This window comes from Salvelinus alpinus, chromosome 10 (assembly GCF_045679555.1).
Source record: "Salvelinus alpinus chromosome 10, SLU_Salpinus.1, whole genome shotgun sequence".
Taxonomy (NCBI): Eukaryota; Metazoa; Chordata; class Actinopteri; order Salmoniformes; family Salmonidae; genus Salvelinus; species Salvelinus alpinus.
This window is the reverse complement of record NC_092095.1, coordinates 50,442,909-50,452,277: the sequence shown is the minus strand read 5'-3', so window position 1 is coordinate 50,452,277 and position 9,369 is coordinate 50,442,909.

Sequence of the window (9,369 nt, the reverse complement as noted above, 5' to 3'; positions counted from 1 at the left end):
GGCTGTCCTAAAAATCCCTTTAGGAATATTATAGTTAATCTTATGGGTATTTTTGAGAGCCATCCACCACTTTCAATACAAACGCACAAGTTGTTCTTAGTGCTAGTGTTGGTCAGAGTAGGACTGCTGATCTAGGATCAGGTCCCCATGTTCATGCAATCTTATTAGTTATGAAAAACTGATCCCAAATCAGCACTCTTACTCTAAGATGATTCATATATGCAGCCCCTGCCTTTTGCTTTGGAAAAAAGCTCTGTTCCCTGCAGGATATTAGGCCCTGAAGAGTAGGGAGATCCCAGCTCTCACTAGTTACCTTAGATGCAGCTCACTACTATTGACTGTAACAGACTGTTGTCCACATGTGTTCCATCGGGTGAAGATAACTCAAACAACTACAGTTATTGGGCGAAGTGGTTCTCCTCTGCTTCCTTGTGCTTGCAGGAGTCTTTTTACAAACCTCAATCGTGACACTACGGTAGACAATTTTCCCGCTGGTTAGCACCCTTTCTAGACATGCAAGGTAGTTCCTTTACCCTATTTTTCATTTTTCCACCAGTTTTTGATCCTATAAAGTTGTATACTGTGTTTTTTTATCTATCAAATTCCTGTCCATGCTTGCGTGTATGAAGGCTACCTACTGTAACATTCCGCTCTCCATTCCAAAGCCCAGTCGAAGTGTCATCGTTGTTATACAATAGCACAGTGTGCTGTCTTGCTATGCACTGTATATTTCCAGTCCCTGAAGGGTGAAAATCACTCTACAATAGCTATGATGACAGGGTCTCTCTGTTAGCTCCAGCATGACCTCACCACGCCCTTTTTACGATGCAATCGTTGTTACATTGTTGCTTTTACTACACCAACGCAAACACACTGGGGAATACACTCATGTCTATTGTCCTCTTTCGTTCTGAGTTTGGAGTAGTATGAGGTAGAAAAGCCTGTAGGCTGTCAGAAAATAGGTCTGTCAGAGAGCCAGTAGTTTAATGTGTTGGACAAAGATGACAACTGTTCGTGTCTCATGTGCCAAGTTACCTGGGTGTTACCCTTATGCTGTTGCGGGGTATACTAAATTAATATAACTTCTTACGCTGATCTGTGGTCAGTTTAGCATTTTCCCGATTAATGCTTAAGGTTGGGATTGGGGGAGAGAAAGCTGATCTGAGCTGTGTTGATTCTTAGTGGGGTTTTTTGTGCTTTTTTCTTTGTTTGTTTTGTGTGTTTTATGTATTAGTACTATTATTGTAGAGGCCACTGAGGTTGGCCTATCATTATGACATCATCTAGAATGTTGGCATATTGATATTTGCTTAAGACCGTGCTTTTCAGAAACGCTTTCAAGAACCTCTGCTAATTCTGTTCTCCTGTCCTCCGGATCTGGTGACACCTGTATACAGCTTTGATTGTTGTCTGTGTTCTATGTTCTGTGTTCTGCGAAAAGAGCTATACAAATGAAATGAATTATTATGATTCTTCTTTGCAAATCCAGAACTGCGATGATGTCACAGATATAAATCTATCCTGGTTTACCTCCATGACATGACCTTTTAAATTGGCAAGGGATGGTGTAAACATTCCAATGTTACTGCTACCAAAACTATCTACTACTATTTGCGAACGCCTGCGAAATATTCAAACACAATTTTATTGGTCACTTGCTTCGTAAACAACAGGTGCAGACTAAGAGTGAAATGCTTACTTTTGGGCCCTTCCCAACAATGCAGAGAGATTTTTTTTATATAATAGAAAAATAATAACACAAGGAATAAATACACAATGAGTAACGATAACTTGGATATATACACAGGGTACCAGTACAGAGTCGATGAGCAGGTAGATTGAGGTAGATACAGTATGTACTGTATAGCTAGGGATAATGTCACGTTCTGACCTTTATTTCCTTTGTTTTTGTCTTTATTTAGTATGGTCAGGGCGTGAGTTGGGGTGGGCAGTCTATGTTTGTTTATCTATGTTTTTCTATTTCTGTGTTTGGCCTGATATGGTTCTCAATCAGAGGCAGGTGTTAGTCATTGTCTCTGATTGGGAACCATATTTAGGTAGCCTGTTTTGTGTTGGGTTTTGTGGGTGGTTGTTTTCTGTCTTTGTGTGTCTGCACCAGACAGTACTGTTTCGGTTTTTCACATTTGTTGTTTTTGTATTTTGAGTGTTCACCTTCATTAAACAAGATGAACAATTACCACGCTGCACCTTGGTCCTCTTCTTCTCCTCCAGACGACAACCGTTACAGATAAAGTGACTAGGCAACAGGAAAAATAATAAACAGAATACTATTTAGCCTACTCAATTTATTATTTTACTCTACTCTCTTTTTATTACTTGATATTGTTTATTTTATTTGTTACTTTGACATTTTTTTGTTGATTTTTTGCTTTGTTTGATTACACTGAGTGGACAAAACATTAAGAATACCTGCTCTTTCCATGACATAGACTGACCGGGTGAATCCAGGTGAAAGATATGATCCCTTATTGATGTCACTTGTTAAATCCACTTCAATCAGTGTAGATGAAGGGGACGAGACAGCTTAAAGAAGGATTTTTAAGCCTTGAGACATGGATTGTGTATGTGTTGCATTCAGAGGGTGACTGGGCAAGACAAAATATTTAAGTGGCATTGAACGGGGTATGGTAGTATGTGTTAGGCGCACCGGGTTGAGTGCACCAAGAACTGCAACGCTGCTGAATTTTTAACACTCAACAGTTTCCGTGTGTATCAAGAATGGTCCACCACCCAAAGGACATCCAGCCAACTTGACACAACTGTGGGAAGCATTGGAGTCAAAATAGGCCAGAATCCCTGCGGAACACTTTCGGCACCTTATAGAGTCCATGCCCCAACTATTCGAGGCTGTTCTGCGGGCAAAAGGGTGTTCCTAATGTTTTGTACATTTGTGGCCAAAAGTTTTGAGAATGACACAAATATTAATTTCCACAAAGTTTGCTGCTTCAGTGTCTTTAGATATTTTTGTCAGATGTTACTATGGAATACTGAAGTATAATTATGAGCATTTCATAAGTGTCAAAGGCTTTAATTGACAATTACATGAAGTTGATGCAAAGGGTCAATATTTGCAGTGTTGACCCTTCTTTTTCAAGACCTCTGCAATCCGCCCTGGTATGCTGTCAATTAACTTATGGGCCACATCCTGACTGATCGCAGCCCATTCTTGCATAATCAATGCTTGGAGTTTGTCAGAATTTGTGGGGTTTTGTTTGTCCACCCGCCTCTTGAGGATTGACCACAAGTTCTCAATGGGATTAAGGTCTGGGGAGTTTCCTGGCCATGGACCCAAAATGTCAATGTTTTGTTCCCCGAGCCACTTAGTTATCACTTTTGCCTTATGGCAAGGTGCTCCATCATGCTGGAAAAGGCATTGTTCGTACCAAACTGTTCCTGGACGGTTGGGAGATGTTGCTCTCGGAGGATGTGTTGGTACCATTCTTTATTCATGGCTGTGTTCTTAGGCAAACTTGTGAGTGAGCCCACTCCCTTGGCTGAGAAGCAACCCCACACATGAATGGTCTCAGGATGATTTACTGTTGGCGTGACACAGGACTGATAGTAGCGCTCACCTTGTCTTCTCCGGACAAGCTTTTTTCCGGATGCCCCAAACAATCAGAAAGGGGATTCATCAGAGAAAATGACTTTACCCCAGTCCTCAGCAGTCCAATCCCTGTACCTTTTGCAGAATATCAGTCTGTCCTTGATGTTTTTCCTGGAGAGAAGTGACTTCTTTGCTGCCCTTCTTGACACCAGGCCATCCTCCAAAAGTCTTCGCCTCACTGTGCGTGCAGATGCACTCACACCTGCCTGCTGCCATTCCTGAGCAAGCTCCGATCCTGCAGCTGAATCAACTTTAGGAGACGGTCTTGGTGCTTGCTGGACTTTCTTGTGCGCCCTGAAGCCTTCTTCACAACAATTGAACCACTCTCCTTGAAGTTCTTGATGATCCGATAAATGGTTAATTTAGTTGCCATCTTACAGGCAGCAATATCCTTGCTTGTGAAGCCCTTTTTGTGCAAAGCAATGATGACGGCACGTGTTTCCTTGCAGGTAACAATGTTTGACAGAGGAAGAATAATGATTCCAAGCACCACCCTCCTTTTGAAGCTTCCAGTCTGTTATTCGAACTAAATCAGCATGACAGAGTGATCTCCAGCCTTGTCCTCGTCAACACTCACACCTTTGTTAATGAGAGAATCACTGACATGATGTCAGCTGGTCCTTTTGTGGCAGGGCTGAAATGCAGTGGAAATGTTTTTTTGGGATTCAGTTCATTTTCATGGCAAAGAGGGACTTTGCAATGAATTGCAATTCATCTATTTTGTCCTGACCATGAAAGGGAGGTCGCGGAGGCGGACAGTCTCTAAAGTGAGTGTCAAGTTTCTGTATTTTTTTCTTTATATTTTCTATTTACTTTGTGTATTTAGTTTCTAAACTGTTAGTTAAAACTACTCCATTATATTACTAGACTAATGGTGGCATGTTCCTTATCATGGAAGCATGTTGGTAGCAGACCTGGGTTAAAATAGGCCTAGTATTTGAAATCTTTAAAAAATGTTCAAATACTTTAAGCGTTTACTTCAGCCTGTGCCAGATGGGTGGGGTTTGCACTTCTGGGACTATTTAATTAGTTCCAATGGGTCAGGCAAGCTCAATCAAGCACACATTTGAACCCAGGTCAGATTGTTTCATTCTATGTTTTTTTATTATTTTTATTATATACTCTACCCCACTACAATCAACCCATATAATTAGAATAGTTCATTATATGGATTCTATTCACTACAATTCTATATTATATCCCACTACAATTATCAACCCATAGAATTAGAATGATTCATAGGGCGGCAGGTAGCCTAGCGAAAGAAGGTGGAGGAGGACAGGGGGAGATGAGCGAGAAGACAGTGGGAACAAAATAGAAGATTATAAGGAGAGGGATCAGATCGTTCTGAAAAGCGAATGACTGATGGAAGAGAGGATGGTTGTCAGGGAAGAGAATGAGAATGTTCAGACCGAGGTGAAGGGAGAGGAGGTGGAGAAGGTGAGAGCGCAGCTAGCAAAAGAGAAGGAGATGACAGGGGGAAGGAGAAGCAGAGGGTGAGGGCCGGAGTCCATGTTGAGGAGACGGAGAGAAGAGGACGCTCTTGCAAAACTCCTTGACATAGAGAGAGGAGAGATAGAAAAGGTGATCAAAGACAAGGAGTGGATGAGGGAGGAGTTGGAGAGGAGGAAGGAGGAGTAAGAGGTGTTGGTGAAAGAGAGACAGAGACAGAGAATGGTGAGTAGGTTGGTCGAGAATGAAAGAGAAATAAAACTGTACAGTGACAGTTTCTACGTAGCATTAATGTCAGGAGTAGAACATTTTATAGCCCTAACCCAACACATAATAAATTAACTGTAACTCCTCACCTTCGACCCCAGGATTAACCTTAACCCCCAGGATTAACCGTAAACCCCCAAAACTCCAGAATGGCGCCAGAGAAGATGGCTGACGTTTTACGTGCTCCTAACCGATTGTGTTTTTATGTTTGTTTTTTTGCATTGTTTGTAACTTATTTTTTAACTTATTTTGTACATAATGTTTCTGCTACCGTCTTTTATGACCGAAAATAACTTCTGGACATCAGAACAGAGATTACTCACCACGAACTGGCAGAAGCTTTTTTTTTCCTTTAACAAGTCCGACGAGCTCGACGAGAACGACATAGTCATTTGTGTGAAGAGACGACGAAGAAAAAGAGGACGTAGGTCGGTCTGCCTTATGAGAATTTGTAGGCGATGAAATAAACCCCCCCCGCCTTCCATTCTTCTAGCTAACGTGCAATCATTGGAAAATAAAATCGACGACCTACAAGGAAGATTAAACTATCAACAGGACATTAAAAACTGTAATATCATATGCTTTACGGAGTCGTGGCTGAACGACGACATTATCAACATACAGCTGTATGGCTATACGCTGTATCGGCAGGATAGAACAGCGGCGTCTGGTAAGACATGGGGTGGTGGACTATGCATATATGTAAACAACAGCTGGTTCACGATATCTAAGGAAGTCTCAAGGTTTTGCTCGCCTGACTCTGTACCGGTACCCTCTGTATATAGTCTCGCTATTGTTATTTTACTGCTGCTCTTTAACTACTTGTTACTTTTATTTCTTATTCTTATTCATATTTTTTAAACTGCATTGTTAGTTAGGGGCTTGTAAGTAAGCATTTCACTGTACTACACCTGTTGTATTCAGCTCATGTGACTAATACAATTTGATTTGAAATGTTTTTATTTTCTTGCAGCTCTCGATGGGTTGTTCTACCCCCTTCCGCTTCGCCCTTAGGCCCCCAAGGGGACCCACCTCCAGCAGGTGTAAAACCAGCAGCCACCTACCTCTCCTCTTCTCACCTCTCCTCCTATCCTATCCCCATCTCTCCACCGCTCTCCAAATATAAACATTTATATTTACATTGAAAATGTTGTTTTGTGATTACTTTTGAAATAAATAGGTGGTCTAGATAGATCTACTGTATATTGTAGTTAGATGTTTACTAAGTTGGTCTAGATTCTAGAACTTGAGATAGCAAGCTAACAAGCTTGTGTGTTCAGAGCAGCACCAGATTTAAAAACACATATTATCTTTATGTAAATATAAAAATTAAAAATGGCTTTCTATTTCAGGAAACATCCTTGATAAATACTAAAATAGCACATTTTCCATAAGCTGTAGGTAGAATGTGGTCTAAACGGACAGTTCAGAGCTTCTGCACTGTTCTATAAACTTTAGGAAACACAATACTGTATATGGTCTATACTTGATGTGTACTGTAGGTTTCTCACTTATGGGTGGCACAAATTCCGATATGGGGAGGGGAATTGGCAGGTATATGCAATTGAGGTCGACCGATTATGATTTTTCAACGCCGATACCGATACCGATTATTCGGAGGCCCAAAAAAGCCGATACCGATTAATCGGACGATTTAAAAAAAAATATATTTGTAATAATGACAATTACAACAATACTGAATGAACACTTATTTTAACTTAATATAATACATCAATAAAATCAATTTAGCCTCAAATAAAATGAATCATGTTCAATTTGGTTTAAATAATGCAAAAACAAAGTGTTGGAGAAGAAAGTAAAAATGCAATATGTGCCATATGTGCAATATGTGCAATATGTGTAAAAAAGCTAACGTTTAAGTTCCTTGCTCAGAACATGAGAACATATGAAAGCTGGTGGTTCCTTTTAACAGGAGTCTTCAATATTCCCAGGTAAGACGTTTTAGGTTGTAGTTATTATAGGAATTATAGGACCATTTCTCTCTATACGATTTGTATTTCATATACCTTTGACTATTGGATGTTCTTATAGGCACTTTAGTATTGCCAGTGTAACAGTATAGCTTCCGTCTCTCTCCTCGCCCCTACCTGGGCTCGAACCAGGAACACATCGACAACAGCCACCCTCGAAGCAGCGTTACCCATCGCTCCACAAAAGCCGCGGCCCTTGCAGAGGGGAGGGGAAAAACCACTTCAAGTCTCAGAGCGAGTGACGTTTGAAACGCTATTAGCGCGCACCCCGCTAACTAGCTAGCCATTTCACATCGGTTACACCAGCCTAATCTCGGGAGTTGATAGGCTTGAAGTCATAAACAGCTCAATGCTTGAAGCACAGCGACGAGCTGCTGGCAAAATGCACAAAAGTGCTGTTTGAATGAATGCTTACGAGCCTGCTGGTGCCTACCATCGCTCAGTCAGACTGCTCTATCAAATCATAGACTTAATTATAACATAATAAATAACACACAGAAATACGAGCCTTAGGTCATTCCGGTTGAATCCGGAAACTATCATCTCGAAAACAAGACGTTTATTCTTTCAGTGAAATATGGAACCGTTTCATCTAACGGGTGGCATCTATAAGTCTAAATATTCCTGTTACATTGCACAACCTTCAATGTTATGTCATAATTACGAAAAATTCTGGCAAATTAGGCGGCCCAAACTGTTGCATATACACTGACTCTGCGTGCAATGAACGCAAGAGAAGTGACACAATTTCACCTGGTTAATATTGCCTGCTAACCTGGATTTCTTTTAGCAAAATATGCAGATTTAAAAATGTATACTTCTGTGTATTGATTTTAAGAAAGGCATTGATGTTTATGGTTAGGTACAGTCGTGCAACGATTGTGCTTTTTTCGCAAATGCGCTTTTGTTAAATCATCCCCCGTTTGGCGAAGTTGGCTGTCTTTGTTAGGAAGAAATAGTCTTCACAGAGTTCGCAACGAGCCAGGTTAGCAGGCAATATTCATTAAATATGCAGGTTTAAAAATATATACTTGTGTATTGATTCTAAGAAAGGCATTGATGTTTATGGTTAGGTATACATTGGAGCAAGACAGTCCTTTTTCGCGAATACGCACCACATCGATTATATGCAACACAGGACACGCTAGATAAACTAGTAATATCATCAACCATGTGTAGTTAACTAGTGATTATGATTGATTGTTTTTTATAAGATAAGTTTAATGCTAGCTAGCAACTTACCTTGGCTTCTTACTGCATTCACGTAACAGGCAGTCTCCTCGTGGAGTGCAATGTAATCAGGTGGTTAGAGCGTTGGACTAGTTAACTGTAAGGTTGCAAGATTGAATCCCCAAGCTGACAAGGTAAAAATCTGTCATTCTGCCCCTGAACAAGGCAGTTAACTCACCGTTCCTAGGCCGTCATTGAAAATAATAATGTGTTCTTAACTGACTTGCCTAGTTAAATAAAGGATAAATAAAGGTGTAAAAAAAATATATATATAATAATAATCAGCCAAATCGGTGTCCAAAAATACCGATTTCCGATTGTTATGAAAACTTCAAATCGATTAATCGGTCGACCTCTAATATGCACATTTAATAGTGTAGTATTTACTACTGATAAAAAGTGTAGTGTTTTTGCGGACATTATTGTAGTACTTACTACAGTGTTTATTTTTGCAGACAATACTGTAGTATTTACTATAGTATTCTACGGTATACTACAGTTTACTATATAATTATATAGTAAGTACTGTAGTATTTTATAGTAAACTGTAGTATTCTATAGTAAACTGTAGTATTATATATTAAACTGTAGTATTCTATAGTAAACTGTAGTATCATATATTAAACTGTAGTATTTTTTATGTGGGGAAAAAGTAGGCGCAGACACTTATGGCTCCTATATTACTTGTGGGTAGAGGTGTATCATACATAACTCGCTGTGTGTGTGTGTGTGTGTGTGTGTGTGTGTGTGTGTGTGTGTGTGTGTGTGTGTGTGTGTGTGTGTGTGTGTGTGTGTGTGTGTGTG